The 13624-nt window shown below is 40.0% G+C and overlaps 1 long non-coding RNA gene across 6 annotated transcripts in view; it reads left to right on the forward strand.

Moving 5' to 3' along the window:
- Window positions 1-13624, forward strand: part of LOC104860936 — a 645196-nt gene that overhangs the window by 371121 nt on the left and 260451 nt on the right. The window lies entirely within an intron of this gene.

The following is a 13624-nucleotide window of genomic DNA, read 5'->3' on the forward strand; positions in this document are numbered from 1 at the left end:
AATCAACAACTGGGATCTCATCTTACTAAAAAGCTTCTGTACTTCAAAAGAAACCATCAGCAGAACTAAGAGACAATCTACAATGTGGGAAAAAATTTTTACCAGCTGTTCCTCAGACAAAGGACTATTATCAAGGATATATAAAGAACTCAAAACAATCAGTCCCCCCGAATATAAAGACCCGATTAAAAAATGGGCATCCGAAATGAACAGACGTTTCTCAGACAAAGAAGTAAAAGCTGCAAGAAAATATTTGAAAAAATGTTCCACATCACTGGTCATTCGAGAGATGCAGATGAAAACAATACTGAGATTCCACCTCCCCCTACAAAGAATGGCTGCTATCATAAATCACACAATAACAAATGTTGGCAGGGTTGTGGGGAGAAAGGAACCCTTCTCCATTGTTGGTGGGAGTGCAGACTAGTGCAACCACTATGGAAATCAATATGGAGACACCTCAAAGAGTTTGGACTGGAGGTTCCATTTGACCCAGCCATCCCTCTGGTGGGTATCTTTCCAAGAGAACGAAAAGAATCATATCACAGAGAAGTATGTGCACCCATGTTTATAGCGGCACACTTTGTAGTCGCTAAATCTTGGAAACAGCCTATTTGCCCATCCATTGGAAACTGGATAAAGAAGTTGTGGTTTTTCTATAAAATGGAATATTACTCAGCCATAAAGAATGAGAAAATAGATTCATTCATAGGAAAATGGATACATATTGAAGATATACTCCTAAGTGAAATAAATAAGTCACACATGTGTAAATACCGAATAGTTTCCCTGGTGTGAATAATCTGCAACAATGCATAAGATTCTAATAAGATTACTGACATTTAGAAATGGGAAGAAAGGAGCCAAAGGTGTAGGGAAGGTGGGATGGGTAGGGGAAGAGTAAAAAGGGAAAAGAAAAAAATGTGAGAGAATGAAAAGATGAAAATAAAGTGTTTGTAGATGGGGAGGGGAGGAGGGGGTGAAGGGAGGGCAGAGGTAAGGGGGAAAAATGAGAATCAAGACTTGTCATGTAGAGGTACAAGATCCCAACAATGAATGTAACTGTACTGTATCCCTAAAATGTACCAATAAACTCAATTAAAGCTGAAAAAAAGATTAAAATTAATAGAGTTAATTCTCATGATTGCTTCCCACAGCCTCCTGAAAATCCTCTAAATACCCAAATGAATAAAACTACGCATGCTACATGAATATAGAAATTGTTATAGCTGCAGGTACCTATTGTCAGGTGGTGTAGGATAACCTGTTTTAAAGAGACCCAGTAGGCAGCCAATGCTGTAAATGGGTATGGAGACCAATTTCTCAGATAATCCATACTGATCCTAAATGTGAGTTTGAATGCATTGCCTTCTTGCAGATATCTGTGTGTGGCTGTTCCAAGGTTCCCGAATTTCATCCCTAAACTTGGCTAGCTCCTTCCTCTACACCTTGTTCAAGTGTTTTCTTCCATCCAAAAGTAATGAAAAGAGAGCTGAAACTCTGACAGTGGAATCTGTTAACTTCATTGCTGGAGAAAATTACATAGAGCATGATTCCTAATTTGAAGTCCAAATGACGAGGGAAACGTAAGTGAATGTTCTGGCATGTACATCCTGGACTTTTTTGAAAATAAAAGAAATCATGTAGTCTTTGGCAGTAAAATCAACTAAGTAATAGCATTGCGTAGGGAAGGTTTGTTCTCAAGGTAGTTATTTTACAATTGGGACTGTTTGGGAGTTAATGTGTTTAACAAGTGATATGGCTTATGTTATTAACTGGCCCAGTGTATAGAAAGATCATAGAATGAGGAGTCAGAATACCTAGCTTTGAGTCCCATCTGTGCCATCAGTTCCAGTTCTTAGCTCTCTGAGTCTCAGTTTCCTATCTGTGACATGGGAAAGATAATCTGTTACTAAAGATTGTTGTAATGTTCAAATTATCAACATCTATGAAAATGTTTGTAAACTGCATGGTGTTTCACAAATGTAGGGTTTATTTTTCTTTTTATTGGTGTTATCACTCCTAGTTTTTATTTCCCATGGTGAGCTCTTTAGTGTGTCAATGCAAAGGTAGGATGAGGGAGACTTTGCAGGTGGAACCCTCTGATTATTCACTTTTTGGGGGAAAGTGGAAAAAGTACAAGATTTTGCCTGGCAGTGATGGTTGAGGGCAGCTGAGTCCTGTCACAGAGAATTTAAAGGCCCTCCCCTTTTTCATTTTCCTCCATGAACTTCTGCCTGTAGTAATAAAAAATCCTGTGTTCATGCCTGTGTCGCTTCATTTTAGGAGCTTGACTTTTATATGAATCTTTGTCCTGTGTGGGGCTGCTGAGTATTATTTCCACCTCATCTTACCGATAAAGAAAGGGAAGTGTGTGACATTAAATGATTTGCCCAGGTCACTTAGAAAGCCAGTGATGGAGTCTACGAAGGAAAGGGTAAATTGTTGTTCTTCATTCTCCACCTCAGCCATCAGGTGAAATCCCAGAGAAGTGCTGGATAGTCCAGGATTCGGCCTTTCTTGCCATGCCCAGGAGTTTCAGTTATCCCTGTGTCAACACTGCTTGATTAAGCTCTTGTCTAACTCATCTGAATGCATTCTTTTTAGCACAGGGCTTGCTTTCCCTATGCTAAGGAAGCTCAGCACATTATCAGAACATACAGACAATAAGCAATCTTCACTGTGTACAGAAATGTTAAAGCTAAGTCATGGGAGATGCTGTAAGGGGCTTACCTCATTGACAGTGTAAACACAATTTTATGAAATAAGACTGGAAGAACCAGAAAGATCTGAGCTTGGCAGTCATTGACATACACCCAGCGTTGCATCTCAAGGCAACACTTAGCAGCTCTGCTGCTTTGAGCAAATTAAATTTCTCTGAGCCTTACTTCCTCTAGTTTTAGAATGGGAATTTTAGCATAAATGGCAAGAGGATTATTATAAGAGTTCAATGAGTCTATATATATATATATATTTGTAAATGTGGTCAAACAGAACAAAATTGAGAGGAGAGAGAGAGGAAGGGAGGGAGGGATGGGGAGAGACTAGCACATGTTTATTGCAGGCTGGTAGTGCAGAAAATATTATTTCCATCTTTCCTTCCTGTAATTGATCTGAAATTCTTCACTATAAGATACTTCTTGAGGGCTATCATAAACCATTATGATTTCCTACAAATTAAATACCAGATGGTATTCAAAGAGAATTGTTTGTTGGTTCTTCAAGCGCAGAGTAATGTTGTGACTTCTTAAAAGAGGATAGGACTGTAGAGGAGATTGGGGCCAGGCATTGTGTTCCCTCAAACTATCCGTCCAGAGGATGGAATGCTATTGCTGTGCCAGTGTCAGTGTCAGTGTGCCCCGTCCAGGTGTCGGCCGGGACCATGGATGTCCCATTCTTTCTCCACCTCTGTCTTGGTGCCTGCCTTAGCGAACAATAAGTGTTGGCATAGAGTGATTGTATGAAAGGCTAAAAGGAATTCAATTCATGGGTTCTAAGTCTGAAGACGGTTATTAAGAAGGTAAGTGCATTTCAGGCCCATTTCTGTCTTTTTGATAGATGTCCTATTGGTGTACATAGAACAATCTGGCATTCAACATAAGATGGTTTGGGTTTTAAATGTTCCATAAAAGCCCATGTGCTAAAGGGGTGATGCACTATTGGAAAGTGAAGGATTCTTTAGTAGATGGGGCCTAGTGGAAGGAAGTTAGGTCACTGGGGATGTTCCTTTGGAGGGGATATTGAGATCCTGGCCCCTTCCTCTTTCTCTTTTCCTTCTGAGACACCATGATGTGAATAGACCTCTTCTGGTACATGTGCCTGCCTGCCATGATGTACAGCACTGTCATAAAACCAAAGCACTGAGGCCAAGTGATCATGCACGTAATCCTTTGAAACTGTAAGCCATAATAAACTTTTTCTCCTTTAAGTTGATTTTTCTCAGGTATTTTGTTACAGTGATGAAAAGCTGACTAAACACAAAAGGCACACGCTCATTTATTCCATCAAGAAAATATATTCAGCATCAACTACCAGCTGAAGGTCATTCTAAGTGCTGGGATACACACAGAAGTGACCCAAAGACACCTAAGTAGCAGTGTGCACTCTAAGAGATCACACTGTAATAGGATAAAACCAACAACAAACAAATATACAATGTAACAGCTGGCTCTAAGTTCTGTGAAGGAAAATGAAGCAGGAAAAGAGGGCCATAGACCAAAAGAGGGTAATGTTTCAGATTGAATCATCAGAGAAAGCCTTAGAGAAAGTGAAATTTGAGTAGAGGCCTTAAGAAATGAGGAACTGAACCTATGGGTATCAGAAGAACCGGGTTCAAGGAAGAGGGATCAGCCAAAGTTGACACTCATGATTAACTTTCACTCTCCAGTGTTTGGAAATCACAGGGATGAGGGAAGTGTTTGTAGCCAGTATCATGATTTTGAAGAAAGTGTTCTGCTTCTCAGTCCTTGTTCCGGGCAATCCTGGCTCTTCTTCCAGGAAAATGCAGGTGAATATTCTAGATCTTGGACAAGAGAAGCAGGTGTGACTTTGTTTTCTATCTTGACCAATATTTGCATGAAGTTTTAATGATGAAAAATGCAGCCTGCAGGAATGATCCCCACACTACCTGAAGGCCAAACACCTCTTTATAGTACCTGGATTGCTTAAGGGGCTGGCCTTGGCTCCTTGACTCTAGGTGAGTGCTGGCCAGGGAAACACTTCTGGGAGCCAGAGAAGGCAGATGCTGGCCTAGGGCACTTTCACTCCTACACGGATGAACAGCAGAAAATCAAGGGCAGGAAGAGGTATGTTATACTTGTCCACAGAACACACAGAACAGTAGTGAGACAGTTAATCTTCAGACTACAGAAATATTCAGGAAGCTTAGAGGGAGGACATATTTCCAATTTCTCCTGAGAGGAGAAACTGATGAGAAAGTCACACCTTTGAGTCAGTCTCCAGTTCACAGAGAAGAGCCTGAAAAATCACACACAAGGAGATGTGAACAGATCTACAGAGCTGAGAGCTCCTCTGAGGAACTCGAAGGCACAGTGGCAGCTGGAAAGCCTTGTTTTCTTCAGGTTTCCAAACTTCCCTCTGCGAACTTCACTGATGGTCTCCGTCTGGTGTGAAATGATTAATTCTTTTAAGTGACACAGGGAGCTATAGAAATCTGGGGCTTCTCTTCTCCATTCTAGAACTGGCAAGAAGCAGAATTTGTCACATTGTCTCCGTGTGTGTGTGTGTGTGTGTGTGTGTGTGTGTGTGTGTGTGTGTGTGTGTGTGTGTGTGTGTGTGTGTGTGTGTGTGTGTGTGTGTATACACAGATAGACAGACAGACAGACAGACAGGTAGAAACAGAGAGCTATAGCTAACCTCCTCCATAAATATTTATACTGGAATTGAAACTAGCCAGAGGGTGTTGTATTTCTGTGGGAAACTTGCCTGCATTTATTATTTTTATGTAACACCCTCTGTTTTGGCCACAGGACGTAGTACCTTGCTGATTCAAAAAGCGAATAGCATCATAGTTACTTATTCTCTGGTCCCAAAGGTGATGTAGTACTTGGTACAAATGAGGGGCCATCTTGGGCTTGGGGGCTAGGACAAGGTCAAGCAGAGTGAATGAATGGTTGCTCATGCTTGGAATTATCTCAGCATCATGAGAATTGTTCATTAATCGAAAACTTTTTTTTTTTCCTAAGTGCTGATATGTTCTGGGTTTGGGCTATCCTCAGTCTTACAGAGTTAGAGGTTGGTAGGGAAAAGGTATGAAAATAAGAAACCATGAAGCAGTAGTGCTAATAGTGGCATGCCTACAAATGTCCCGCTTTTCTTCTTCCTCATATATTACTGAGTACTTCCTACAGCAATAACTAATGAGTAGCACATATTACAGGGTTACTACCCTCAGTATACTGCCTTTTTGTTAATATCCAGTGTTTTATTGGTCAATTTTAGAGGGCCAGCGGCTCTCAAATAGCTAGTGTACCATTTTTTTTAACCACCTCAAACACAATCTCTAGAAACTTGTCATCAAACTGTAAATAGCTCCTGAGGGTAAGAACTCAGTCCAGATTCACCTCTACTTCCCTTTCACCTGGCCAACTAAGAACTCGGTAAGTACTAAGTGATGGAAGTATTCGGCGCCCACAAAGTAGCTGGGAGATCTGAAAATCCACTGGAAAATTGCATCTGCATAGGTGGTCAAACCAGATAACTGAAGCCACAGCTGGAAAACTACTTTCAGCCTTGAATTGTATGCCATACACATAATTCCCTAAAAATATGTGGCTTTCCTCCCCATGAGGTTTCTCGACAGACACAGCTAGCGGTGACACTCACTCAGAGTGTTTTGGCAGCTCTCTTGGCAGCTGCTTTCTCTGCATGAAAGCTGGGTTTCAGCAGTAAGTTCATTTTACCAACTTTTACCAGGAAAATCTTGGTTTGGTCAAGAGGAAGCTTTGACTTCAGTGCAATCTGTTGGGCCTGCCTGCCTGCCACGCTCCGCTCACACCCTGTTGTTCCATTTCTGGGCTCTGGGATTTTGTCTAGCTAGGTAAAACAGTTTGCCTGGCATGGTGAAAATGGTGCATGAAAGTTGAGTTTGAACTTAGAGGATCTGGCCAGGGGGGTGATACCAGCTATGTGAATGTGAGCTCTGTATTAGTTCCCTATAGCTGCTATAACAACTGACTGCACTTAGTGTTACAGCAACACGAAGTTGTTGTCTCACAATTGTGGATAAAACTCTAAAGGGAGCCTCAAGAGGTTAAAATCAAGGTTTTGAGAAGGCTAGCTCTTTCTGGAGGCTGTAGAGGAAAGTTAATTCATTGTCACTTCCACTCCTTGAGGCTACTGAGAATTCCTCAAAAACTGAGCACATCTTTTCAATTTCAGATTCTGTGGCCAAATCATTTTCTTCTCTATTGTAATTAAATCTTCCTCTGCCTCTGTTCTGTAAGGAACCTTGGTATTCCCCCTCTCAAGATCCTTAATTTAATGAGAACTTTATTGTCCCTCTTGCTGTATATTGTAAAGTGACATTCACAGGTTCTAGGAATTACATGTAGATATTTTTACTTAATTCTGTTCAGTTTATCACATGTCCTTTAGTTTTAGTGAAATTGTCTTCAGATGCAAGTAAAATTGAATAAAAAGGAACAGTCATTTACTCCTGTGTCCTTACATCCCTTTTGAACTATAAACTATTCAAGCTCATAGATTATTGTTACTGTTGTCATCACTGCTAATATTAAACTAAAATTAGATCTGTCAGTGAACATATGCAGTCATCTCAATCCAAAAAGTCCATTATAAAGAATACAATGCCAATTTTACCTTTAAATAAAATATTACAACAAACTTTTCTGAGATGTGGAATATTATAAGCGCAAGGCAGGAAGAATGGTTTCTGTAAAAATGAAGGACAGTTCAAATGCAGTGGAAAAGGGAGAAGTTCATAATTTCATAGCCATGATGTCGTATCTGGGGAAATCATTTTGGATTATCTGGAGAAGCCACAAGTGCTAATCAAGTATGCTCGCTGGCCCACATCAGTTAGGATAGAAAACTGGGGTCTGAGTGGGAACAAACTCTGGCATCCCTCTTTCTAAGAAGGTAGAGGGGAGAGTTCAAAGGCAGCTGAGGAGCATCATGGTTGAAGGAAAAAGAGAAGAAATTATTGACAGCTTAAGGCTATGGAAATGTTGAAGCAATCCATGTCAGTTTATTTTCTGATCATTTCTCAGAGTTTCCATCTCACTTTGGATTTTTCTGGGGCAAATTAAGAATGGGAATCAATTAATGTGAACCTCATGATACTGCACACAGTTGGAGGTCTTAATTGGGCCAGGAGTGAGCAGGTGGTCCTTTCCCAGTCAGCTATCCTTTCACCTGTCAGTCAAACAAGGAGAAGGCCTCCATCGCTCATTAGCAACCATTTGTCACCTCACACAGAGCTTTGAAAGGATTTCTTTGAACTTTGTTTGGGATTGATTTTCAGCATATGCTGAGCTGTTACTGACGAACTCTGGGCAACTGCTTCTCAGTAACAAATGCATTAAAAGAAAGGATTTTTAATAGCCTCCAAATTACACAGCCTAGATCCGTGGAATTCTTTCCCCACCTCTAATTCACCTCACAAACCTTTCACTTTCTGCCATTGCATTATAATGAATAACAAGAACTTCATCATTTTTTAAGGGAACTGTCTTGAACTTTTGATATTTTAAACTCCCAGTGGCTCCAGACTAAAATTGATTCATCATGATGTTTAATTACAAATGGACTATGTACCTTGACCTTGACTCCTACTTTGCAGTGAACATTCACAGGGTAGGAAGGACTTGGCATTATCAAGGGTTGGTAACCTTAGAGACCATTTTCTGACCTCTTGCTTCCACTTTTACCTCAGTTAAGGGAAGGGCCTGTTTGCTAAGTATGTCTCTGACGTCTCAGATACACTCCATTGTGCCTAGTACAGAGATAATAAATAGTTGTTAAATAGTCATTTTAAAAAGCTGTCATCGCTTTGGCCTTATGGTTTAAGGATGAAGACACATTGTAATTTCTACAGGCAGGGAGAGCAGCCATAGTTCATTAATGTTGATATGGGGGGATAGATGTAACTCCCAAATCTGCTAGGTACCTGAAACTCGAGCTCATGTTCTCTAAAAGTGAAGAATGAAGTCTAGAAACAGTGGAGGTTAAGAGTAAGAAAAATTTATTGAGAGAAAGATAGCTTCTGTCTAAAACAGACAGAAGGGGGACCAGGAAGTGGGTTGTTCCACTTATGTATAGTCCATCATAATACAAAATAATATAATATAAATAAGTGGTCCACCCTACTTTTCAACGGTATTTTATATGGCAAAGCCATGAGGTGAGACAGGTACAAAGTGGGACAAAACTATAAGATCCAGTGGAAACTCACAAGATGGGAATGAGTTGGGGCAAACCGGTGACTAATTATTAAGATTACAAGTACAGCCACCCAGGTAATATTGATTAAATGGGGGTCAAATGGGAAAACAAGTCACACACAAGGAATTTCCCATTTAGATTATCAATCACTGCAACCTTCCTCTAAGGGAGGTAGTACCTCTTTTCTTCCTTATAATGCTAATAATAATGTGCCCTATCCTGGGTGTGGTGGCACACGCCTGCTCTGGAGGCTGAGGCAGGAGGATTGCTGTGAGTTCGAGACCAGCCTGGGCTACATAGTGAGTTCCAGGATAGTCTCAACTACATAGTGAGACCCTGTCTCAAAAAACAAAAACAAAACAAAGCAAAAAAACAGAACGACTTATTTTTAAAAAATAATAATGTGCCTTATAATGCTAGTAAATGTGCCTTAATCATTCTCCATGGCTTGTACTTGTGTTGGCTCTTTAAGGGCTGGTGCCTTGAGGGTGGCCCTGTCTCACTGCCTACAAGATGTCTAACTTACCTATCTACCATAGTCTCCCTCCAAAAAAATTGTGAGGAACCAGTTTTTACTTAAACCTTGATCTGTTTGTTTTACTTAATAGAAGGCTAAAACTGCCAGGTGTGGTGGCGCACGTCTGTAATCCCAGCACTCGGAAGGCTGAGGCAGGAGGATCGCTGTGAGTTCAAGGCCAGCCTGGACTACATAGTGAGTTCTAGGTCAGTCTCAACTACATAGTGAGACCCTGTCTCAAACAAACAAACAAAACAACATATAAGCTTAAAACTTACTTGTTGTGGAGATTGTAGAGTAGATATATAATTCTTACAAAGTTGTGATATTTATTCCCTTCCACAAAGCAGGATCAAATATAAAGATGTATGAGTGGTCCGTCAAGAAGTACCCATCGTCAACCACATTTCTGTGAAGGGCAGGAAGGATTTTCTCCTCTTTGTTGCCTCTTTCTCTCTCCCTCTCCCCCGCCTCCACCCCCACCCACTGTTCTACACCACCTGTTGGGCTTCTCAGGCCCCTGGCTTCTCTCTCAAGAGGAGGATGATTCTCTTGTGTCTCAGTGAACTTCCAAGAAAGAATTTCTTTAAGCAGCTTAAATTCTGCCTCAGACATCATAGGAGGATGAACATGGATTAATAATTATAACCTCATCTCATTTAAGAAGTATTAAACAACAGAAATTGAAATCATGTAGACATAACGGTTTGACAGTTTTTTACTATATTATAAATAATAATTTTGAATCTTACTTTCTAACATAACATTTTCAGTTTCTCCACATAATTAAAAATTATTCAAGATCCTCCCAATATATAGGGATGCGAGTAGTCCACCTTATGGAGGCCACATTCTTTTAAGTGATTGTACTATTATTGGGCATGTGGGATGATGTTAATGTTTTACTTCTTTTCAATTCTGGCCTACGGGGAGTGTATTTGTTCTAAAAGTTGACTTTCCTAGACGATAGGAATTGGCATGTGAAAGGGGGTAGTTTTGTTTATGCAGAGGTCTCCGCATTTACTCTACTGTGCATATTTCCTTCTCTGGTTTGGCCTCCTGAGGGTCAGAAACTGAAGTTCCAATCAGTGGAGGCCAAGAGCAGGGGCTGCCAACTTGACTCACATTAGGAAGTCCCCAAATCTCCTGGCTGTATCTTTCTTTAGGACCTGACAGATCCAGGCATAGTGCAAATTCAGTAGGATGAACCAAGGCAGATCTCCCTCTCTCACATTTCTCAGCGTAGGTCTGGAGCAGCAAGGCAACACTGACCTCTAGTTAAAAAAAAAAAAAAAATACGATAACACATTTGTGTTAATGGACCTGAAAATCCCCCAATTGCTAGAGTCACTGTATGGGGTGTTGGAGGAGGTGGTATTTTGCATTTTCAATTTTATTAGCTTGGTTCACTCTACCAGAGTTTTATATTATATTTCTTTGGAACTGTGGAAGGCCTATAAACTCAGAAAATTGTACTGAACTTTGGGAATTGATCCAAGCTCTGGATACTAAAGAGATAAAAAATAGAAAGAGGAGCTAGTTAGAAGACAAGCTTCATTTTGGTGCTTGATAAGTTTTTATATGGGAAGCTCCAGGACTATTTCTGTCTAAGGATCTTTTCAGAAGGGATAAATGACCAACTTGTCTTAGGGCGATCTGCCATCTACTGTGCATGTCCCTCTACTAGCAATCACTTGCAGGCTGACACAGTCCTTCAGTAGGTAGAAATGATCGGAGTCAACACAGGTCCATAAGGAAAACAGCTGGTCTATGAAGATCTTTCAGGTGTTGGTCCTTGTCTTTGTTTTTAGATGATGACAAGCAAGGGCAACCCTTTTGGGTGTGTTTTCTTTTACTGTGGTTAATATCATGCCAGTTTGTTGGGCAAAGGAGGTAGTCTTCTCCCTGGTTTGTTTCCATAGTTGGCCATCCTGTCATTACACACAAAGAAATGGATGTAAAAAAGGTGAACAAACCTGGGATGGTGACATTAATAAATGATTGGGTAGGGTTGCATATGAGACAGGTATGAATGTGAGACTGGTGTCTAATGGCTGTCTCTCTGCAGATGTGTCATGATTTTTTGACACCAAACATGGACAAACCAGAGGTTGTGTTAATTGGGAATGACAGGTTGTGTCCTGCCTGTGCTTATGTTTTCTTGAGGTTGACAAAAGTTGACTAAGCCAAGTAACTTGCCCTGGCAATCGGGCATTATTTTTGACACTGACCTATCCTTTTCTACTAATATTAGCTCTTTAATGAGGTCGTGCTGTTATCAATTTTTAATATATGAAAATTCATAAATACTTGACCTTTTAGCAGCTGAGGAGAGCTTCATAATGTTTTCATCATCTACACAGATCCCTTTTTCATATTTTTCATATGCTTATCTCATACCTTCTCTTTTCTTTTTCGTTTTTTAGTTTTACACAATAATTACACAATCAATTTTACACAATCAATTTTCATGTTGGAACTCTATAATTCCATTGTTTTGGAATCTGCTCTAATATTCAAAAGCTGCTCATGAAGTGGGATTTAAAGCTTTCTCATTTCCAAGTTAATACACTTATGTAGTCTCCTTAGAGAAAATGGCAACTTTGGAGCTCTGGAGACCACTGGGACTTCTCTTTCCATAGCTCTCACTTGGAGGATACCAGTACAAACACCTCAAGGCTACTTTGAACATTTAAAAAAGAGATTTAGTCTAGTGTTACGGTAGATCTTTCAGCCTTCCATATTGAAACCAATGTTGGAGGTAATAGCTTAGGTTACCATATACTAGATAGGAAGTAGAAAATCTGTAACTAGCTTGCTGTGTATGATTCCAGCACATCCTTGCTTTTAGAGAAACAGAAATTGATTTGTTTCAAAATCTTTACCATTATGTGGACATTCTTTTATTTCTCTCTTTGGTCTTACAGTGTAGTGTCAACATTGGAACTAGACTCTTAAAATCTTGATTCAGTTAAATATCACCAAAGAGCACAAGAATGGAATTCATAGCTTAGGTTTTCCCATCTTTACTTTTGTAGCAATATTTAACACACAACCCCAGACAATAGGAAAACCGGTGTGAAATCACGGTAATGGGCTATCAGGAGTACAGATTAGATAAGAGATTAAAGAGGTAGAATAGATAGATTCATAAGACAACATGGGCTGTGAGGAAGGAAACAAGGAAGAATTAATGTATGTGTCAACACTTTTGAGAACACTTAATAAACTGGAAAGTTATCAAGAACCATAGGAGAGAATACCAAATTACAGATGGTGAGGATAATTTGGAACCATGGGTTCTGTGGAGTCTTTAAAGATATTGAATAAACTGTTCTGTTAAGAATCCTCTTTCAGTTGAGAAATTTTGATAGTCAGTGCCCCAGGGTTCAGAAATATTTGGAATAATTCAGAAAGAATAATTAGCACCTTGCTTTAGCACTGCACCTAGAAGCCTCTGTTTTGGTGCCCTTATAGCTGGCTGCCTGTCACAGAGTACTTCAGGTGGTTATCAGAAACAAATCCTTCTTAGGCATGCTTTTTTTGTTCCAACTCATAGGTTCCTATATTAAAATCCGGAAACCTGATATGAATGAGGCACAGTTCAGGCTCAGAAGAATGTGGAGGGAAAGACTATGAGGTCTCACTATTGAGCTGTGGTCAGGACTGATCCTAAGTGCCACTTGATGGAAACTTTGGGGCATGGCTGATCCTGGCACTTAGAAATTCTAACAGTGAGAAATGAGCAAAAAGCCCAAGCAGGCAGGGAACTATCATCCTTTGGCTAGAAACTTCCCGGATCTGTCTCTTGACTAAATTTCCATCTTATCTCCCACTATTCTATTTCCCCATTTATTGAACTGTAATATAACGATTTTGGAACAGCCCATTATGGTTTCTGCCTGGGACACTTGGACTTACTATATCAGATTCCTTATCTTCCTATGTATGGCTCCTTTGTACCCTTCAGCTTTCATCTTCAGTATCACTTCCTGTGATACTTCCTTAAGTCATGCTTATTAACGTAGTCACATAAATCATCTGGAACCAAAAGTTTTTTTTTTTTTTTTCAGTATTTGAGATTTATTTGGTGCTGTAGGTGCTATGATGTTTACTTGGTTGCATTGTTCACAGGTAGATCTTTTTTTTTACATTATATGGCAATGTACTATATATATATAT

Source organism: Fukomys damarensis, unplaced genomic scaffold (genome assembly GCF_012274545.1).
Source record: "Fukomys damarensis isolate Sample0158 unplaced genomic scaffold, DMR_v1.0_HiC HiC_scaffold_9, whole genome shotgun sequence".
In the NCBI taxonomy this organism is placed as follows: Eukaryota; Metazoa; Chordata; class Mammalia; order Rodentia; family Bathyergidae; genus Fukomys; species Fukomys damarensis.